The following is a 23,605-nucleotide window of genomic DNA, read 5'->3' as shown; positions in this document are numbered from 1 at the left end:
TATCCTCTAAAATTAATATTATACTCTAGTCTTTATGATCTTTGCTTTTTTTTTACACTGAAAAGTAAATAACGTGTGCTTAATGGCTGTTTTGACTAAAAAGAGACACTTTCCACAGTAGCTTTTGTAAATACAAACAAACAAAAAAAGATGTAACGTAATTCCTGCAACACTCTCTTTCAACAGCCACAACTGACAAAGAGCTGGTGGAAAGCTAACAAAGAACTTTGTTCACTGTGCTATTCACTATTGTTATGACAGCAGGTACAAGCCTTTAGTTAAAAAATCATCATGGTAACAAAATTAATCTAGTAACATTCTAAAGGTTTTAAGTCTGGGGTGATAAAAAGAGGTGCAGTTGTTCATTAAAATGTGTACCATCTCCAGAGTCTGGAAGCGTAATTTCACCATTTTATTTGATCATCTCTGTCCCATGGAGATGTCTAGACACTGTAATTACAACACTTGCAGGAGGAAAAAAAGTAAAAAAAAAAGATTCACAAAAGAATATGCTTAATAAGAAACAGTAGGTGACACAAAGAAGAGCCATTTAATTGAACAGTGTTGAAAAAATAATGAGCGAAAGCGCAGAATGTGTCTGGACGCTCCAGTCGATGAAGACACACAAAATTAACCCCCTTTTCAAAACCTGCTGACATTAGTGCTTTTGATCCTGAGCACAGCATGATAACAAAGCCACGCCCTTTTGTTAGAATGCACGTATACACACAGACATGCACAGGTGGGTCCTGCTCGCCAGCCCTCCTGAAAGCCACTTTCGTACTTCATAGAAGATAAACTGCATGTTTTATTCACAGCCCACTTTGAACTGCATCCATCGTCCATTCATTTCTCATTCGTATCCTTGAATACACTGAACATTTTTCAGTGAAAGAGGGGCCATTCTTTAAAATATTCCTCCTTTCTTTGGGCATTTGTTGGTTTCTGTTGTGCGTTGATATTGAAGAATTTGCTAAATGCTATACATCCATTACTGTTTGGATATAACATTTCCTTTAAAAGAATAACAGCTGATGCACAGAGAAAGCACAATTTCACTTCTCGATTAACCCCTTAAAACCACAGGCTTTATACATACTAATGCTTATTATATAGTAACTACCCAGGCTACAATGCAAACTAGCTGAGTTATTCTTAGGTTAGAAGTGTGTGGAAAGAAGGTATTAATTATAACACAGCTTCACTGTTTATTGATGTGTAAAACTCAATTCCAACAATGTATACCAGGAAAAAAAATTCTTGAAAGCAGTTTATAATGCTTTTTGGAACAAAATCCTTCATTTCTCCTTTGTAAGTCCCCTCAGTAATAGTGCTCAGCTGATATGGCAGTAGACCGATAAAATCAGCTAATATTGATGGGCTAGAGATTTATATAATGGGAAAAATGAATGTCATTCTTGAAAATTCCCACCACTGTGCCCTGTGGCGATCCAAAAAATTCTATGGTTTGTCCTATGTACATTTACAAGGACATTAAGGAGTCAATATACATTTTTTTATGTCTACATGCTATTATTTATATCATAACCTTACCAAAATACCCCACACAAACAGCAAGCTATTTGGCTTGTTTGCTTAAGGTGGTTGTTGAGTTGCTTTGGCAGTAGAAGCCTACAGTTTAGGTAGCTGGTGTAGATGTTAAATAGTGGACCTATTTTTATGCAGCATAATTTCAATATGCAGAAGCATTAACATCGGTATAGCAATATTCATACTTTCAACAACCAAAAAAAAAGCTGATCATTCAGAAAGATTACTTCATATCAGCACGTATCAAGGGAAGCGCCGCCCCATGCCACAATACATTTAGACTGTGTGAGTTTTTGTTCTTTATTTAAACTGTTCAAGCGAAATTTGGCAATTGAAAACGGACAATCGTACCTGACCATTCACAGTTGACAACAGCCATAGCAGTCAGTACAGACCTGTTCAACAAAACCTACAGGAGTCTTTTTTGGCTTAATTCATCTCCACTGGCTGATGTTATCAACTATCAGAACTTCTTAAGGCTGATACTCTATTGATCCCAGTGATTTCAGATAGGCCCTCTTCTGTCTGTCCAGGAACATAAACCAACTGTACAAAAAGGCTTTTTTTTCCTTTCTTACATTCTTCTTTTTTTCCGTCTGTTTTGCCTGTTCACCTCATCTGTTCTCCCTCCACTCTCTTTATTCACTTTGCTCTCCTGTTTCAGAGGATGTGAGATGAGCTAATCAGCTTGTTGGGCTCAGCAGATGGAGGTTGAGAATTCTCCAGCTAAGGTCTGATCGATCCACGCCTCCGGCAAGACTCATATTTCCCTCATACACGCACACTCACGCGCACACACATCCGGCACCGATGGATCAACACACTTCTGCACCCCTCGACTGTCCCTCTCTCTCCCTCCATCTACTCTTGACTTAGTTTGAAGGGAATTAAAAAGTGAGACAGAAGAAGAAAAAAAATCTTTATTTCTTCTCCCAAATGAAAGAATTAGACACATAGTATGATGAGCAAAATAAATCACACAAGGCACCTCTCAGAACAATGGATACGTGGATAGATGGGTATTTTTTCTCTTATCTTACTCAGTTACCTAGTACATGTCCTGCCTCTAATGTAAAGAAATATATACACTGCAAAAAATGATATCTTAATGAGTGTAAACAATGTAGTCAATATATCTACTATTTCTCATTATAAGACTATTGTAAGAATATATTGAGATTATATAACTATAATATATAAGTAGAAAAATAAATAACAAGGAGGGCGGGGGGGGTGGGGGGGATGGCGGCAATACATGGAGTCAATGCAACTTACAAAATATTGTAACGTAATATGGTACAATTATATTCCCTGATTTAAAGCACTATGGATGTATACTTACGGTACCAACCCACTAACAGCATTAGAACCCTGAAAGGCTCTTTTTTGGAGCATGTAATGATTGCAACAGTTATAGTTGGGTGTTTTTTTTGTTTGTTTGTTTTTACTGAGTTGGGTTTTCTTTTCCTTTCACAAAGTAGGTTTTTCTGAGAACAAAGAAATACTGGAACCCCTTTAAAACACACATTCAGGGGGCAGAATTTAAAATCAGCAATTGGAAAACAAAACAACATTCAGTAATGAACTGTTTAAAAACATCATGCTGATCAATAAAGCTGTGTGTGTGTGCTCCGTGTATAGGTGTTCGTATGCTGTGGTTTGTGGAGCGTAGCTGGGTCACTGAGGGAGATAAGAGAGTGAAATCGGTGTGACGCACCCATCTTACACACCACGGGATCTTTACAATTAAAAACCCAACAGACCCTCCAGCCACATTCATGCATATTACATTTTATTACTATCTATCCTTAACATAATGAATCTACTCAGTTCAGAGAAAAGGACACAGATAGACAGTGAGAGAGAGAGAGAGAGAGAGAGAGAGAGAGAGAGAGAGAGAGAGAGAGAGAGAGAGACAGTAGTTTTAATAAGTTCAGGTCCACTGCCTGTGTTAGCTTCAAATGGAAATGAGTTTCCTTTCGCTCTGCTCCAGTCCATGAGGATTTCTTGGCACTGAAACAGAGAAAGGCAGCCAAAAAATCTTAACCATGCAGATAGGCCTTTAGAGCAAGGTTATGGAGAAGACCAGCGCATGTGTACGCCCTGAAGCAAACAAAGTTTCAGGTAATTGTATCTGGTCTTATCATGATCTCAGTAATGATCAAACAACCGGGACACTTACACACCAATGAGTCACTCACTGCTAAACACCTCATTCTTCCCCACCTGCAAATGTGCTTCATAATTAAGGTGTAATGATATGGCATCTATATCACAAACCATGTTATGTGTCACAGCATTTATTTCCTCTGAGGTTTGCAAACAAGCTGGAACAAAAAGCTGTAGCAGCACAATTAAACACTATGAGAAATGGCATAGTGGACTGATCTCCAATCAGCTACCTGTTACTAGGGGTGGTCAAACTGACCATTTTTATTGTTTTCATGATACATTCTGACACAATATGCTTTTCTGAGCATACTGCAGATATCACCAGTCCTTAAAGAACACTCCCCCACCACGTTTCACTACAAAGAGCATAATTAGACCTGATTAATTGGATTTAGTGTGAAAAACACTGTATAATAAGCATTGCATTCATAGTTTTTGATAATGAAATGTGGAAAAAATGTGCCACAAAGGTTTTTAGCCATGCTGTAGAAGAACCACTCTTGGTTCACAAAAGAACCAGGTTTAAAAAAGAAATGTACAACCACAAAGAACCTTTCAAAGATTTAATAAACCTTTACATAATATAAAAGTTCAATACCAATTTAAGAGTGCTTTATAGAATTGTTATATTTTGTTGAAGTCTTTTAAACTGTGAAAAGGTTCTTCACACTCTCACAACCACAAAGGGAACCACTGCCGTACATAAAAGAGAACCAAAAGTGATTCTTCTATGGCATCATGTAAAGAGCCCTTTCAGGCACTTTTGTGTAAGAGTGGATTGGTTCCTTTTTGTCTGTTCCATCTTATCAAACCTGTCCAACTTTCAAAATCTTTGCCAAATTGCCAATCCCTACTTGTTATTATGGCTTTATCTCGTTTCCATATACTGGTTATTGTTGCTCATAGATCTTCCGTCTTTTTAATGATACATGATTCAGTTACTGGCAATACCCTCACTGTCCTCAGAAAGGTGCTTTGTGCCGTGTAATTTAGCAGTATAATGATAACACACTGTCATTTTTGCCACCTCATACTTTATATCACACCAAAGTCCTCAGTCGCAGCTGGAACAACGCCTGAAGCGGTTTGAGCCGAGCGGCTGGCCTGCTTCTTCAGAGCCTGTGTAAGGCAGCCCAGCAGGAACTCTGATAGGAGTATCTGAGCGGAGATAAGAGCAGGCGAGGGTGGCAGGCTGCGGCCTATCTCTAACACCATTAATCTGCGATTAGCAGCTCGTTTAGTGCGATTTATGGCCGTGATAAGCAAAGGGTGCGCCTGTAGGCAGTGCAGCAACACTTACGTCAGCCATATAAAAGTTTAAAAGTTGCACCATAAAAAAATATAAAACAGGAGAAGGCGGATTGTGTTGACTGTTCATGTCTTCAGACTTTGATCGTTATGATCATTATGTTCAACAAAATGCACCATTTATTTGTTGGAACTTCACAATCTTAAAAATAAAGGTTCCTAATCATTCATCGCTTAAAAAAAGTATTACATCATGTAGAAGCTCTTTTACAGTCAAATTAAAAAAATAATCACATCACTCTCACATATATCGCATAGCATTTTTTGGTTCCTTGCAAGAAACATCCAAGGAAAGGTTCTTTATGGAACCTCAAGTGCTTGTGCTATAGTAGTGGTTCTCAACATGGTCCTCAGGATATGACAGTCCAGATTTTTGATCTGTCTTCATATGCTGGGTGTTGGTATTGAGTAAAACCGTGTGCCGCCTGGGAAGCCCAGAGGAGACCCATTGAGTGTAGGGAATAGAAAGGAATGGAGACTAGTGCTCACTGTGTGGAACTGCTTGGGATTGTTTTAGGTAACAAGACTGTAGCTAAACACCACATTGTAACTATAAAAGCAAGAAAATGTATACATTTACACATTTAAACAGTCAAATAAAGTTTAAAACAATGAAACAGTAAGAAACAGTGTTGAATGTGGTTGTCACATCTGGACAATACTTAGTATGTATTGCAAGGTCATTATCAGTGCCTGTACCGATAGACTGCATCAGCGCATAACTGTTTAAAACTATTCAATGTCATGAGTTATGCCTCTGGCTCATTTGTTATTGTTAGTGTTACAAAGACACTATAAAGAGTTCTTTATACTCCAAATGTTTTAAATACAATCCTGACCTACTGACACACCATTTTGGCTGAAATTTGAGGCCTGAGTGAAAGGTTCCCATCTGGGACAATGAGAAGCCATCGAAACGGAGATGGGTCCGCAGAGGAAGGGGTCTCGGTCAGCTGTGAAATAGATCGAGGGGGTCTCCTATTGCGGTGGGGGTCAGGAGCAGCCCGGGAGAGAGGGCTCCTTTGGGAGTCTGTAGCCCGTCCTGCCTGCAGGGGCCCGCAGTCTCAAACTAAAACAATGGGGGCAGTCTTTCTCCCTCCAGCTGCAGTGGCTCTCTACAGACACCTCTACACAGATGGAGAATAGTCTGAGAGGAGATATGGTCACTCACTTCGATTTGAACCAAAGGAAACAAAAAAAGAAGTCTGGTTAAAGTTTCAGAGTGAAAGCATGTTGCTCTGCAGAGATTCTGGAGGAGGAAGTACGGCACGATTCAGGTCACAACTCTGAGTGCGTGCACTGTTTGTTCAGAGCATAAATAACACCATGGGAGCAAACAGTGCTCCACCATAGCATAGAAATAATACACTTTCTGCAAAGAAAGACATTCAGGATGCCCTGTATTCTCTCACACATGGCAGTTACACTAAAGACATTTGGATCAGAAGTTGCAGAACTGATCTCTGAAGGAAAAAATGACACCAGTGATTCTATAAGGATCTGATCTCTCAACAACAGGCAGATATTTCTTGGAGTGGGTGGTGTTACAAAGCAAGGACAGTTTATAAAGCAAGCCATGGCACTCATACTACATGAGAAAATGACATTATTGCAGCATATTTTATGAAGTGTCCTATTTGTGGGCCCAGTGAATTGTGATGAGTGCCTTTTAAATAGTTAGTTGTATATATATATATATATATATATATATATATATATATATATATATATATATATATATATATATATATATATACATATACACACACACACACATGCACACACATACATATATAAAACATGGTTTTATCATTTATGTATTATTATAGACCATTCTAGACTATCTGTCTATCTATCTTTCTATCTATTTATATAGCTAGGCAGGTAGGCACACAGACAGACAGACAGACAGATGGACATATAGGCAGGCAGACGAACATGAAGGCAGGCAGGCAGACAGGCAGACAGGCAGACAGACAGACAGACCAAGATGGGATGGATGGATGGATGGATGGATGGATGGATGGATGGATGGATGGATGGACAAATAGATTGAGAGATTGATATATCGATAGATAGATATTTTATTGATCCCGAAGGAAATGTAGTAGCCAGTACCAGTCACACAACACAGGACAGTAATAGTAATAAGGGTGAAACAACATAACAAGAAGAAAAAAATAAATAAATAAAATTCCTATCTACAGGCATATATACAAATTGAAATATACAAAAACCTGGAATAATATCTATACCTGAGATGAAAAAGGCAGTGCAATAATGACTGTACAAGGAGGCACAGGTTACAGCATATACTGACAATATTGAATATTTTTATATTTATCTGCTTCAAATCCAACCAAAAAAAGAATCTATTTAACCTCTGTAATCTGTTCCTCTCTTGCAATGTCACCTTTTTTGATATAAAGAACATGACCTAACAAAATATGTATAGATTTATTTTGTTTGTGAAAAAAGGGGGATTTCACAGATGTTTTAAAATTTCTGCCTAATAAAGTAGGTAAAATGGCAAAGAAATTGCTTAAAGGTTGCTTTAGATTTACATGATACAAATGTGTACATAGGCTAAACATGAATGAAATATGTTCCATGATAATAATCATCATGTGTAAGTGCTTGCTTAATTTGATGTAACATTTAGTGTGGAACCGGTGTACACATTTGATTCATATAAATTCAACTTTTTCAGTACACCATTCAAAGTGGTTTGATGTAGATATAAAATGTTCATTCTAGACAAACATGCTGAGTCAACATTGCTCCCAATAGTCATGATAGACACCAGAAATTTAAAAAGATGTAAACAAGGACATTAGAAGTGGTCTGAAATGAAATGCATATATACACATATATAAACCTCAGAAGACACGTGTAGGTTCACTGGTTCACTGGCTTTGGATAGTAAATAAAATAACTACATTTGCTCTGTAGACCTTGCAACCTCTGGTTTCTATCACCACCACTGTAAAGAAACCTGAGGCAGTAAGTTTCTCTATAATTAGCCATTCCACATCAAACCACTCTGAATAGTTTGTTTACATTTAATGATTGAATTATGCACACATTAGGAACAATTGGTGGAATTGCTTTATTAAAAAGCCATTAGTGCTGTGAATTGCATTCTGATCATGTGCACACACTCATTCAGAAACTATCTGACAGTAAATAAAGCATGGAGCTTCTTTTATACAGTGATGGTAAACACAGTAGCACTCAGAAAGCTCCAATTGTTCTCCAGTTTCATACTGTGCCAAACTTGGACAGCTTGCAACTACTTTGGTGGCAGAGCTAAAGGGGATATAACCAAAGTCTCTGAATATAACTCCAGTGAGACGTTAGGCTTGATAACAATATAGTTGTGGCACTTTACAAAATACATGCAGCTAGTGCTTATAACACAACGTTTGATATTAAACTGTATTAATGGTATGCTCATATTAGATCACCCAGCCCCTAAAAAGGGTGCATCTCATTCCCCTCACATAAATAATTTACCTTTCACCACCGTAGCCCAGCCTGAGGAAAGTTCCTGCAGCAGGACTGTGCTGCTGTGCTGCTCATTAGGAAGAGAACTGCCATGTCTGTTTGGGAACAGTGGCAGATGGACCATTCCAGACTGTCTGCATCAGAAAGACGGCCTGTCACTCGTCCGCACTGTCAACAGCAATTACAACACCTGTCACGTATATCTGTGCTACAGCTCTTGTCTATCTGTGAGAAAACATCTTGGTTCTCACGAGACAAAAACATGAAGATGATATACACAATTAAATCAGAGACAAGACTCGCGCCAAACCTATCAGGCTGCCTGCGTACGTCTGCATGTGTGTACTGAGTCTATGTGTATGTTTATTAGAGAGATTTACAGGCACATGGGGAAATGTGTGAATGAAGGGTACCACCAATTACATCTTGTTTTTGTTTCCTTGTCGAGTCTAATTCAAGGAGTTTTTGACCACAGTCTCCATCATATATCAGTTACCAGAGAACCGCAGCATGATGCTAAATCACAGCTGCAGAACACTTACTGCTCAACAATGGAACACATTTGAGAGACAAATCTTCATCACACACAGCCATGTATCAACTTATGAGACAACCCTACTCAAAGGCCCAAACCTTTCTTCCAGTATTTCTTAGACTCTTAAGCATAAAGGTTCCTTGAAGGTTTTTGGCTTAGATGCATGGTTCTAGAAAAAGTATTTAATTGGTATAAAACACTTACATTACATGGAGGTTTTTCACACTTTATAAAAGTTCTTCACACTTATCCTGAAAGGTTATACTGAAAGGTTCTTTAGGTAGCCAAAACTTGTTCCTCTATGGCCTCACTACAAGTAACCCTTCTTTGGCACACACGGGGTTCTGTGAGCGATGACATGGAAGGACCTCTCTTGGGTCTGTAAAGAACCATGTGAAGAAACTTTTAAAGGTTTGAAGACTAAGGATCAATCACAAAATGTAAAGGTCCAATGCCAAGTTCTTCCTAGAACCATTATATTTTGTGGAATTTCATCACACTCACAAATCTCATTTACAAAAAACAGATGCTCTAATGAAACGTCCATTGAAAGGTTGTCCAAGAACCAAATGTGGTTCCTCTATGGCATCGCTCCAAAAATAGCCTTTTTTAGCACACACTCCAAAAAAAGGATCCCACATAAATGTGCTTTGTGTGATTGCCCAGAATAACCAATTTTGCTTCCCTAAAGAACTATGCTTGGAATTGAGTTGTGGGTATGAAGCCCTTTTTAAAGGTTTTTGAGGAACCTTCACCTGAAGTAAAATTTCTACACCAATTTTAGAGCTCTTCTTAGAATTTTTATATTATGTGAAGGTTCTGCAAACTTCAAAAACGTTCTTCACACTCACACATCTCATTTCCAACAATGGTTGTATAAAAAACATTCACTGAACATTTCTGTGGGAACCAAAAATGGTTCCACAATGGCATCGCTCCAAAAAACCCTTTTTGGCAAGGGGACCACATGGCATTCTTTGTGCGATGGCCCAGAATAACCAATTTTGATCCCCTAAGAAACAGTGTTGGAAAATGAGATTAGTGAGTGTGAAGACCCTTTTAAGGTCTGAGAAACTTGCACATAATGTGGATTTTCTATGCCAGTTTTAAGGTTCCTCCTAGAACTTTTGTCATGCGGAGGTTCTTCCCACTTGCCCCATCTCATTTACAAATCTGGTTCTCTAAAGAACCATCCATTGCAAGGTTTTCAGGAAAGTAAAATGTTTCTTCTGTTTTTAGAATGTACTGTATGTTATGGCACTGGCTGCCCGGGATCACAGATCGTCCGACAGTAAACCTTCATTTCCCAAGGTCATGCTCGCTCCCTGCTGCATCTCAGCACCCGTCACACCTCTCGCAGGGAAGCGAACTTGACCCTAGCCCTCACTTGGCACCACCAACTCGGGGAAGAATATGGTACTCAGGGCCCCACGCCAAGAACTAGAACAGCCTCTGTAAGGCTGCCAGATTCGCAAAGCAGGACAAGCCGGGAGGAAGAAAAAATCAAATGCCTTTTAAATATCATTTAGTAGATGGCAGATGCGATTGCAGTGGAATGAGAGCTAGGTTACACAGGAGCACTTATCAGATGACTTGCAGCACTTAACAATCTACAAAGAGAGGCGAATGCTAGGACACCCAGTAGATGGTGGACTGGTTCAGGGTTTACATTAAGACTGTACATTGAGTTAAGTGTTAATGTTTCAACACCCGCAGGAGACTTTGTCCGATTGCTCAACCTACTTTTTATTGCTGCTAAGAAGGGGGATTTCCATGCTGTCCAAACTGGATCTCTCGACTAAAGCAGACCAGCTATGGCTTTACTGTGTGATGCATAGACACATGCATGAGTGAAATTAGATTTTCAGTAGATGAATCAATTAAATATAATAGAAACTAGGAGCACAATCCAAAATCCAAAATCTTCTCAGCTCTGTAGGAAGAAAGTATGTTAAAGTAAACGTTCAAAGCTCAGGGGTGCTGCAAGTTACGTGGCTTCCTAAAGCACTTGTAAATGGATGACTTAGATTTAGTAAGATCATGGGTAAATCACTGTCTTTGGCCCACAGCATCCATCCCGTTTCCCAATTAACTGCAGATTTTAATGCCAGAAAGCTCGTTAAAGACATGACCCGATCTATAATAGAGGCTGATTTCTGCAGATCTATAATTACAGAAGGCTTTCACTACAAGCATTTAACTGAATGTCGTTTCTCCCCTGAGGATGTCACCTCCAGAATGCTGACATTTCTATTGTCTATTACAATCTCTCCGTTTTATGTGATAAAGGTCTACGCAAGACAGGTGGTGCGCTGTCAATCAGCTGATGCAACACTGGCTCTGCTCTGCACAGCAGTATGGAACAGTACAGACAAGATAAAGTGGTAACATAGGAAAAAACACAAATAACCTCAATGAGAAAGTTTTTCCTTCAAGATCGTTAGCATGTCCTCTGCTAATATCTTCTATACAATGAATCTGCTCTCTCTCTACAGTAGCAGGAAGGATCAAGTGTAGCACTAATAGCTAGCCTCTTTCATTTTTGTGGTGGAAGAAAGTAATGGAAGTATTTTGTGGTGGAAAAGAAATAGTCATGCTAACTGAATGCTGCCATGGACAATGCACCATCGCAATTACCATCATTAAGCGAACACTGACTATAACTTGAGCTGAAGAGTAACTGTGATACCACAAACTTGATTGATGGCGACAGTGATTAAGTGCTAGCAGAGCTGTATGTGTGCCTTAGCCAAACAGCTTGTCTTACATCAGCTAAGTGCAAGCCAAGGCTCAATTTGAGAATGGAGAACAATCCCTCAAGCGAACATTCTCCAAAAGCCTGGCCTCACTGAAGAGACTCGACAATGCGCTAATTTTTAATATGATACTCTGCTAAGACAACCAGCAATATTTCGCATGATACACATGCACTGATTCCAATGTCATTTGCCTTGTTTGTGCCATTGTGGATGCATATGTTTGAATTAGAATTATTTAACTGATTTGATCCCATTCAATATATATTGGACAGGCAACTAGTCACAAGTAGTTCGACTCAAACAGCTTCACGTTTACTCACATATATGAAAGTCAGTGAGACTTCCGTCAATGCCAAAACTCAAAGAATCTGAGTAAAATCGGCTTAGTGCTATGCAGGCCTTAATGCTAAGCCAAAGGCTTTCGTTTCAGTTAGCGACAACATGACATTGAGAAGCAGATTACGACAGCGAGTGTTTGGCCTACTGCCAGAAAGAGTTAGTACTTTTTTTTCCAGCCAGATTTCAATTACAAGGGCTCATTTAAAACAAGGCCCCAGAGCTGCACACAGTTAGCTAAGCATGAGGCCAGTGATGGTAACAGAATCCTCTGATTTGGGTAACCATGTGGAAAATAACCGCAGTAAACACTTAAATCTAGATTTCAGGGGTATTTATTTTTTTCAGTTTTTCAGTTTTTATATTCTTAATGCATTTACACTTGTTTAATTCTGGTCATTTCAAACACCGAAGTGGACACACAAAACTTAATATTAATAACAGCAGTTCAGTAATGGTTGGTTTTTATTATACCATTATTTCTAAACTGGCCAAGAAACTAATAATTCAATGGAATGTCATGAGAACATTGAACATTGAATGTCTGAGGCCTGATTTCTAATTTTGTGAGAGCTGAGACAAAAGTTTTTTTCCGGACACCCAAAGCCCTTTTGTCTGATCTTGAATCTTGATGCTGTAGTCTGAGGATGGCCTGAAATGGCCCACCAAGGCTCCTTCCAAGCACATTCAACCAGTGCAGCTCAACAGCCGCGTTTTCTAGAACAATCAATTTTATGCTAGGTACAAAAAATTAGGTATGGGTATAGGATGTCACATGATCCAACATTGTTCAAAACTTAAATTATGTTCAAGTGTAGGAACACTAGTGTTTTGCTGTGGTTTACATGAAATAAAGAAATAAATTAACTTGTTTCAAGTTTTTAATGAGGTAAATGATTTTTTTTTACCCTCACTGGGGCCCATGTTAACTCCATCCATATCACCGGGAACAGGCCTGCTCAGCATGTTTCCAAATAAGTAGCCCTGTACTGGTGAACAAGCTGCAATACATTAAACTAAATGCCAATCATATTTTATTTAAACATCATATTTTGTCATCTATTCCAGAAGACTTCTGGAGATGTTTCTGCATTGTAACAGAACTTCTAAATCTAGATGTTATTATATCTTAATGTGAAACTTTTGTAAACACTGCCTCTTTAGAGACTGTCAGCTTAAAGAACGAACATGTCCTCTAAACGCTATCTGTCTGCACGAGGAGTCGCCTCAGGGTACAGATCAGTTAAAACAGAGATTTTTCATAAAGCAACTTCACTAGTGCAAAAGGCTCTCAGGTATGAAGTGTGAAAGCTAGAATAACACACAGAAGCCTTCAGCTTCATTATTTCAACAGCTGTCCCTTTAAAGCAACCCATCAACATATTGATATTCCGGTCCACTTGCAAGTGAGAGGTATGATGTATTCTGCAGAGCAGGACTTCTGAGAGAAGTCCAATTAGACAGTGCTGGCCCACAGGCAGGAGGGGGAGGAGGTCCATAATTGAACAAAATCACTTACCCATAATGCAACAGGGCTGAGAGGGATCAAAGGTAGTCTATGTGAGAAGGTGAACAGGCCATGAGGGGGAGGGTCCATGTCTTTAAATCAACTAATTAGTGGCCCCACTTTTTCCTGCTAATTTAATCCCCCCTCTCTTCAATCTCTTTACTGCACTCTCTCTAGCAGACAGACACCTCCAAAAGGGGAGTTTTAGCATTTCAAAAGTGTATCCAAGCTTTCCACAGTGCAGGAAACAGAATGGTCACCAGGGCAAGCAAGCTGATCTTGTCAAGAAACAGAGAATGAACGGGGGTAGAGGGAGAAGGGGGGGGGGCATAAGGGAGGAATGGTGGTCTTCAATGCCATCTTTCAGTGCTCAGTCTTCCCAGCAGAAGACAAGAAAAGCCTGAGTCTGAGTCTCTTTAAAATGCATACAGCAGTGCACCCTTTGGTGGCCATTGGAAAACAAAAGCTGACTAGGACTAGGCTGAGCGTCTGAGCTTGCAGTCGGCATTGCGAAAAATACCAGACACTAGAACAACATCCATTAACAGCAGGAAGGGAAAAAACACACAAAAACCAGTTTCATTGATTTTACCTTTCAACAAATACCTTCCCAAATAAAAATAAAATGTGAAAACCATTTGCGCTAACTACTCTATGCCTCCCATCTACGTAGTACCTTCTTTCTGAGTCAGGAGTGAGATGTGACACATAAAGCGATCATTTTGGGGCCTTTTTGCTGTTTGTGTTTTTTTTTTTTTGGATGGGGCTACGTCCGCCTTTCAGTCCCTAGGGGGGCCATTGTGTACCCCACGTCCTTCATGGGCAGCCCCTCCTCTTTCCCCGAGTCTAACAATTACCCCGTTGAGGCGACACAATGCCTGGAGCCCGTGGCAGCCCCCACAGGGGCTTTCTATGTGTCGGCCTGCTTTATCTGTCAAAGCGCTGCACTGACCAGCAACAAAAAGGCAAGTCTTAAAAACAGGCAAAATAAAGGGTTGAGGGGGGAGGATGGGGAGAAAGTAGGATACTTCATTTGTTTTTAGTCACATTGGGAAAATAAGTCATTTCTCCACACCGGGATTCAGCTGACAGTATAAGGAAAAAGAGGGAATGATCATCAAAAAGCACAGAGACAGCAAATCAAGCTAGGAAATTGCTAAACCAACTGTAAATTGCTTACAAAAAGAGCCATGCTGTAATACCTCCTATGATCACTATTTACAGATCAATAAAGAGGTTGAATGCTGTGTACGAATCAGCAGAATTTCCTCTGCATGCACCTCAATTACCCTGAATAATAGGCCACAAACTGTAGGCAACAAATTAGAAGCTGCTTAGCCACATATACTATGTCAGTAAACCATTTAAGAATCTTCAGTAAGACCATGAAAACAACTCCTACACAACTCCTACAGCTCAAGTCAGGTCTTTTCACGAGTCATTCAGTTGAAAAGGAACTGCAAGAACATCCCTGGACCATGACAAATAAGTCCAGATCCAGACTGATCCTTTTCCATATAATCTTTGTCTGAACGACCTCTAAAATCACTGACGCTTGCCTGCTCTCATTCCTGCTGTCCATAGGGTTTAACATAGTTCTGATGTCTCAGAAACCCTGTGACTTCACAGTTCATTCCCAGACAGAGAGACACAGCCAGACACATTAACCAAGCTTTAAAGCAGTGACCACCACAGCTCCCTTTAACCAAGCGCCCTCCTCATCGCCATGCTCGCCCTGTGACAGTTAGACGTATGCTTACATTCCTCAAGGGTTTAAAATACCACAAGAGTGAGCGGAATAAGTGCATGGTTGAGTGATGGTGATGGTGGTCAGGGGGGGGGGGGGGGGTGGGGGTTGTCATGGGGGGGCATGGGAGGGTGGGTGTTAGGGGATTTTCCAAGGATTCCTGACTAAGACCATTTGACTCATCTTGGTGCTCACTGTGTCTCATACCAAGAGCGATTATGTGCTTATTAGTGGTAATGTGATACAGAAAACTAACTACTGACGATAAACTGATCTATAAATTAATCTAATTAGAGAGACCCTGTGAGCCAATTACAGAAAATTACTTAAGGTAGAGGAAGAGCAAGAACCTGTTTTTTCTATACAATGTAGCCTTATCTAATCTGCAGGGGTGTAACAATGCACACAGTAAGCGAGTCACAATCATGACATTTTAGCTGAAGATAAATGAATTTAGTTAACAATTTTATATATAATAACTTTATTATTTACAAGAATTTTATTTTTTATTGTATGTTATATGTATGTAAATGTAAATTGTGTACAAATACTAAAGTACATGGCCAAACTGTCTAATTAGCTGTCCCAACTAACAATGGAGCAAAATAGATCAACTACTACTCACTGCTGCCCTCTAAATGTATTTCAGCACCAGTCAGAAGTTAGAACTTTTTCAGAAGTTTTGCATTTTTTCGTGCGTTTGCTTCTTGTATTTACATGCATTTGACTTAACCAACTGATGAAAAGCTTGCTTTCATTTTTTTCCGACGTAAACTAAGAGTTAATGAATGTATACCAAGATAACCACAGGGAAGGAAAAAAAAAACAGACAAAAATAAATAAAAAAACAAGAAGAGAAACAGACCTTGGTCAAAAGTAATGTAAGGCTGTAGGCTTACCTTTTTAAGTGACAGCACTGGTGTTGCACAAAAACAGCAGCAAGCAGATGTTTTATTATGCAAAAACAGGTGAGGGACATCACTGTTTTCTACACATAGTATATTCTCCTCAGTGGATTATGTGCCACATGTAATCTGCTACAGTAACATTTTAACTGTTTCTGGTCCTAGCTTACATCAGCTAGCACAGGTGGCTTAGTGACCTGTTACCTCCACCTTCTCAGTCATGTTCTTAACAGCATGTCCTTGGTAACAAGTAACAAAGTATAACATTGCATACACTTTTGAACATAAATCATAGAGCTCATCTCCACGGTGCACATATTTTTCATTATAATGTACTGTGTTATGATGTACCACTACACTCCTACTCAACTGCTAATCCAATGCCTGGCCACCAATGGTAACAAGGAGTACTGAATTAATATGAATTTAACGCCACATCTATACCCTCAGTAAGACCACACAATGAGACCCTCCTAAGGTCTAATATCGTGATTTGCACGGCCAACGTTCCCCCTTAATCCTGAACTCCAAGCCGTTTAATTCCACCTAATTAGGCTTAGGCAGACGTTAATTGGGATTTGAGAGGCTACACACAAAGCACAGTGGGTGCTGTCCTTTCTCACAGGTATGAAGGGATCAGGATTACTAATCCCCAACCTGAACAACAAAGAGCACTTCCTGGTGGCAGACATCAGGAAAAACCACAAGATCAATGACAGCGATAATAACGCCTCTTTTTTAACACGATTAAAAGGTTTTGGTTGTTTGTGTACCTTCTCTTCAGGTACAACCCCAATTCCAATGAAGTTGGGACGTTGTGTAAAACATAAATAAAAACAGAATACGATGATTTGCAAATCCTTTTCAACCCATATTCCATTGAATACACTACAAAGACAAGATATTTCATGTTCAAACGGATAAACTTTATTGTTTTTTGCAAATATTCACTCAGTTTGAATTTGATGCCTGCAACACGTTCCAAAGAAGTTGGGACAGGGGCATGTTTACCACTGTGTTACATCACCTTTCCTTTTAACAACACTCAATAAGCGTTTGGGAACTGAGGACACTAATTGTTGAAGCTTTGTAGGTGGAATTCTTTCCCACTCTTGCTAGATATACGACGTCTATTGCTCAACAGTCCGGGGTCTCCGTTGTTGTATTTTGCGCTTCATAATGCGCCACACATTTTCAATGGGAGACAGGTCTGGACTGCAGGCAGGCCAGTCTAGTACCCGCACTCTTTTACTACGAAGCCACACTGTTGTAACACATGCAGAATGTGGCTTGGCGTTGTCTTGCTGAAATAAGCAGGACATCCCTGAAAAAGATGTTGCTTGGATGGCAGCATATGTTGCTCCAAAACCTGTATGTACCTTTCAGCATTAATGGTGCCTTCACAGATGTGCAAGTTACCCCTGCCATGGGCTCTAACATACCCCCATACCATCAGAGATGCTGGCTTTTGAACTTTGCACTGATAACAATCCGGACAGTCCTTTTCCTCTTTGGCCTGGAGGACACAACGTCCATGATTTCCAGAAACAATTTGAAATGTGGACTCGTCAGATCACAGGACACTTTTCCACTTTGCGTCAGTCCATCTCAGATGAGCTCGGGCCCAGAAGCTGGCGGCGTTTCTGGGTGTTGTTGATATTTGGCTTTCGCTTTGCATGGCAGAGTTTTAACTTGCACTTGTAGATGGAGCGACAAACTGTGTTCACTGACAGTGGTGTTCTGAAGTGTTCCTGAGCCCATGTGGTTAATATCCGTTACAGAATGATGTGGGTTTTTAATGCAGGGCCGCCTGAGGGATTGAAGGTCACAGGCATTCAATGTTGGTTTTCTGCCTTTCTGCCAGATTCTCTGAATCTTTTGATGATATTATGGACTGTAGATGATTTGTTGCCCCTGTCCCAACGTCTTTGGAACGTGTTGCAGCCATCAAATTCAAAATGAGTGAATATTTGTAAAAAACAAAGTTTATATGTTTGAACATTAAATATCTTGTCTTTGTAGTGTATTCAATTGAATATAGGTTGCAAAGGATTTGCAAATCATCGTATTCTGTTTTTATTTATTTTTTACACAATGTCCCGACTTCACTGGAATTGGGGTTGTACATCCTGTCCTACACTGGTGTACAAGCTGGTCCTATGCAAAATACTGAAGATCAGAGCATTGTCTATAAAAGGTAGATCAGGGAAGAGATGGATTGCTGAAGAAAGAGATATGGTTCACCTGTGAGGACATTTATCATTAATTGGGCTCTGGTGCCTGCTGTGCCCTGTCGAAGCCTTACAATTTATTATCCACACTTAAGAGTCCATCCATCCAAACACTGACTGCTCTGCACCACAGGGGTACAGTGAGATGAACAGGGATCTTGGGAGCATTCCTCAGCGCTTTCCCTCTTTCTCGCTCTCTTTCACACAGACGTAAACATGGTGCACCGTCCCATCCATAACAGAAATGCCAGCAAGTTTCTCCAAGACCAGAAAGCCCAACTCAACTCCTGAAAAAAGGAACTGGGAATGCACAATGACATTGGAATCATATGAGTAATTGCAAATGTTTGTTTTAACTAAATAGCAGCATGGGACAGATGTTTAGATTTGGCGCCATATTTCAAACTGATACTTAATAATGTATGTATTGTTCTTCAAAGGAGCAGAACATTTAGATGATGCTGGGCTACAATGCTAAGATTTTGCATTTTCTTCATTTTACTGTATTCATAACCCTGCAGAGAGAAAAGCTACATTTCTCTGTAATGCCAAGTCAGCCACATTCCCAAACTGAAACCTTGAGCATTGGCTGGTGTTAATAACAATTGCATATTTTTCTTTAAAAGCTTAAAATTATCTATTTTAACCCCACTGAACACAGTGTCTTACCAACAATCCCTTCTGAGAACTTGGTGATGTCTTCTTAAACTGGTTTAACTCTGCTGCCAGAGGAGTCACAGTGCATGCATGTCCACATCAGGTGGACTGAAATGCATTAGCTTGTAGAATCATTGCTTTCAGTGTGCTACCATCTTCTTTAAATGTTTAAGAGATGAATGAGGCCTCCTTTACTGTTACGAGCAGTGTAGCTTCAGAGTGAGCATGCCCAAGCATTTAGTAATCAGTTCTTGTTTTGTTTAATCTCTGTAATGCTAATTCAAGTGGATTCCATCCCAATTCCTACATTTTGTAATTGTTTATTTATGTGTCATATCAGCAGATCCGTTCATGCAAAATAACGGATATCGGCACTAGCGCACAATTCCCTATCAGCGCACCCCTAACAGAAGCAACAATCCAGCCTCACCAAAAGCTTATCTAATACAGCTCAAATGACTGAATGAGATTGAAGGAGTTGAACTCATGGGGCACACAGGCAAATGGTACCCGACTGCTTCTAATGTTAATTAACTTGGATGTAGCCTAGTTTTTAATCAGTTAAACAGTTAATCAATTGCCCAGAAGACCAGAAGTTAAGATCCTCTGAAGCAGAATCTGTTCTATTAGCGGAGTTGGTGAACCTCTGACAAATGAAACTCCGGTCACTGATAAGAGCCATTTAGTGTATGACAACAGAGTGAATCATCAGGTTAACACACGAACATTCATCATGTCTCACTATCATTTAACAACCTCTCTGCAGCGCCGATCTAACCAGCAAGTCCTCACAGGCCTGCCCGCACTATCGGATGAGGTAGTAGCAAATCAGTCATTCATTCTCACGCTCTGCATGAACTTGCAACAGTAAAAGTCAGTGTTTCATTTCTGTTAAAATTACAGTAAAGTAAAAATACATAATTCAAATTAGTTATGAAACTACTGAATTAAATGGCATTTTCATGGACATTCTTAAAAATCTCTTTAAATTAAGAGCTTAAAAAGGGCCTTTTGGAGTGATCCCACTGAAGAACCACTTTTGCTTCCCTAAATAATGTTTTATTTTATTTTTTTCTCTAAAACTTGCACTGAAGCCAAGAAACTTTTTATTTTTATTTTTCTGCATAATTCAATTGTTGATATGTCAACAGTCACCCAGAGTAGTTTGATGTGAAATGCTTCAACTTACTGATTTGGATTTATTTACAGTGGTGCTGGTAGTAGGTCATGATAACTGTAACACAAATATAGCTATTTTATTTACTATCCAATTTGACTAGTGAACCTACATGTGTCTTTAGAGTTTTTATATGAAATGTTGACAGTAAATGTATCTGCATCACCGCCATGAACGAGTTTTAAAAACACTTTTAGCCAAAAACCTTTTGAGAAAAAAAATCTCAGAACTATCAATGGCTCAGACATCAGGCAGCACATTCTGTGTTATAACTTTCTCTGAGGTAGAATTTAGTGGTATTAAACTGTCTGGTTTCTCTCACCACCACTGTGAACACTTCTTACCTGTTAGGTTTCTCTAGAACAGAGCATTTCACATTAAAACACTCCGAATGACTTTCTTCATATCACAATGATTGATTTATGCAGAAATTTGAGGAAAACATGGAAATCCCCTTCAAGACTACAGTTCTAACTGGCCATTACCTACATTAAAAATTTCCATTAGACTGCTGTTGCTTAAGAATCACCTCCAGGCCAACATTGGCAGCACTTGCGATGCTAACTCTAAATGCTGTGACGTCCTTGACACTGCTGTCTCACAGTTGCCTGATAACACAGGCATCTGCAGCGTCTGGTGTAATTAGAGAGATCCATGACTGGAAACGCCGCTGGAACAGAAGCACTCGCGCATCCCCAAGGATGAGAAGCCTTGCCATGATGTTTGAACTGTGGCCCTGTGACCTCTTTCCCTGCAGGAGCTTGTTAAAGCGTTACGCTGTTTCCTCAATCGAACGACAACTTGCAGCAACAGTCCTCATCGCGTACTCACAGGGGAGCTCCAACAGCATTCAATACTGCCTCATCATCAGGGATTGTGCATTTCCACTGGGCCAAACACTAGCTAGAAGTTAGAAACAGGCACTGTGTGTTTACTCAGTCTAATAAATGGTGAAACTGTGCACATAAAAGTCACATAAAAACAGTACTGTGTTCATGTGTTCTCTGTGGAAACATGTTCAATTATTTTCACTTAGAAAATCCATGCAATTTGACCGGAGGAGGTCAAACCTTTGCAAACAACGGAAGGTCAGCTCACCATACCAGTGGCTATATCATTTTTTGGCCCTATATAGACTTTTGTTCTCACTAGATACTCCAAACTGAACTTAACAAAAGACATGCATCATCAGAAGCTAAAACAGAGAGAGCCAGAAAAACAGGTCAGTGCTCTGACTACAAACCTTCATCAAGACCACAAAAATGACTTGAACCTTGTGTTCTTTTGACTTCACAAATAAGACATGTCTCAATACAAGCCTGATTCAGGAAACTTGCAAGGGCAATCAAGGAAGCTTAAGAAAAAAGTCTTGAATGAACATTTTATTGAGTTATATTTGCTTTGAACATCTGAATAAACCCTTAAAAAAAGGGGATGTATTTTGTTCTTTCTGTACATTTGTAATAATCTCTCTCTCTCTCACACACACACACACACACACGCCGTACACTCACTCTCTCTCTCTCTCGCTCTCTCACCCTGTCATGACTGCAGACTGAAATCTCTAAACCCATACTCACCCACAGCCTTAATGCAAACTGGAGCTAAGCTGTAATATTCTTCCACGCCTTGACTTGAATACAATTACTTCAGACTTAATTGTAGTTACAAAGACCAACTAAAACTATAATATAACGTGATGAGAGAGTGAAGTCATAACAATGCCTTGACTTCTTAAATCAACACTTTTGAAAATGCTGATTTCGTTTTAAAGGGCCCATATCCTACATTTCTAGTAATTCTTCCCTGAGCTCCAGTGAAGACATTGACGTGAGGTTTAAACCTTTATGGGGGCATAATATACTCTTGTGTGACCATTCTGACACTCTTTTTATCCATAATTCGTTCTTAAAATTAAACAAGCTGCTTTTTTCCCCTGTGCATTTGAGACTGAAATATGTAAGTGATCTCTGTTCTGATTGGCTGCTCTGTGTTATGCCATTTTTTAAAAGGACAGAAACACTCCATATAACTTCAACATGAATGCACGGGAACTGTTAAAGGCAGAATAGCCGAATCCACGCAAATGAAAAGATGTTTTATGACATCACAAAAAATTCAAAATGGGCTGTTCTTGCAGATTAATGTCTATAAATGGACAATATGGGCTGAAGAGTAAGTGGTGTTTATATACTGTACCATATACCAAACTCAAATATTTCAAAGGAGCGATTAGATTTTCCATGATATGAGCCCTTTAAAGGCAAAAGACATACACTAAGGGTGTCTGACCAAGTCGCTCTACCACGAATAAACAGAAGCTCCAGTCCCACACTAATGGTAAAGATCTGCATGGTATATCATAATGCAAGTTGTCAACGCTTTATGGTTCACATTAAGGTGAAGGTTTAGTTCAGCCCGGAATTGTCTTAGCTTCAGTGACTGTGGGATGGGTAAAGGATCAGAGTCTGGATTATAGTTATCTGTTACAGGCAGCGTTTTCAATGTCAGTCTGCCAATCAGTTCTGCATGTATCTGCCTCCAGGGCTGTACAAGGCTGGGGAATGAAAGAGAAAGAATGATCACACATGACCAAGCCCATCCTTCATGGCTACTACAAAAGATAATGCAACAAAACTAACAACAGAAGCTAAAATGCCTCAGAAAACTTGAAACATTTACTTTCAGTAACAAAACATTGTCCAAATCACTGAAACAAGTCAGACAGGTTCTCCACAGCATTATAAGCCAGACAAGTTAAAACTTACAGTGGCATCATCTGTAAGTTCAGCAGAAGACACTTCTACACGGCTACTCTGTCAAAACAACTTAAAACCTTCTCAGACAAGGGTTTATGCTGATGAAGACTCTTAATATCTAACCGTTCATGACACACGGCCCTACCCTTGCAATAAAAAGCCAGAGAAAGTGATGGTAGGGTGGGCACCTTACGTATAGATGGTCTATAATGTACTTTGTAACCAAACTCTCCACATGTAGTGCTCATCCATACGATTACTCACAGGGTGTGACAGTGTGACATGGCCGGTTGGAGGTTAGACGCCATAATGTTCTTGCTTATTCTGGTTTATATTTAATTAATATTATAAAAGTTTTTTGGAGTGAGCTTTACACATAAGACAACCGTCAATGCTGTATTATCACTAATACTACCTTTCTAAAAGAAATAAAAATGTGTTTTCCATTATATAA

General features: G+C 39.6%; 1 protein-coding gene across 10 annotated transcripts in view; it reads right to left on the bottom strand.

Annotated features, from left to right (window-relative positions):
• The window catches only part of robo1 (roundabout, axon guidance receptor, homolog 1 (Drosophila)), a 331,113-nt gene that overhangs the window by 179,777 nt on the left and 127,731 nt on the right, over nt 1-23,605 (bottom strand). The window lies entirely within an intron of this gene.

This window comes from Pygocentrus nattereri, chromosome 17, assembly GCF_015220715.1.
Source record: "Pygocentrus nattereri isolate fPygNat1 chromosome 17, fPygNat1.pri, whole genome shotgun sequence".
In the NCBI taxonomy this organism is placed as follows: Eukaryota; Metazoa; Chordata; class Actinopteri; order Characiformes; family Serrasalmidae; genus Pygocentrus; species Pygocentrus nattereri.
This window is presented reverse-complemented; position numbering and strand designations above follow the sequence as displayed.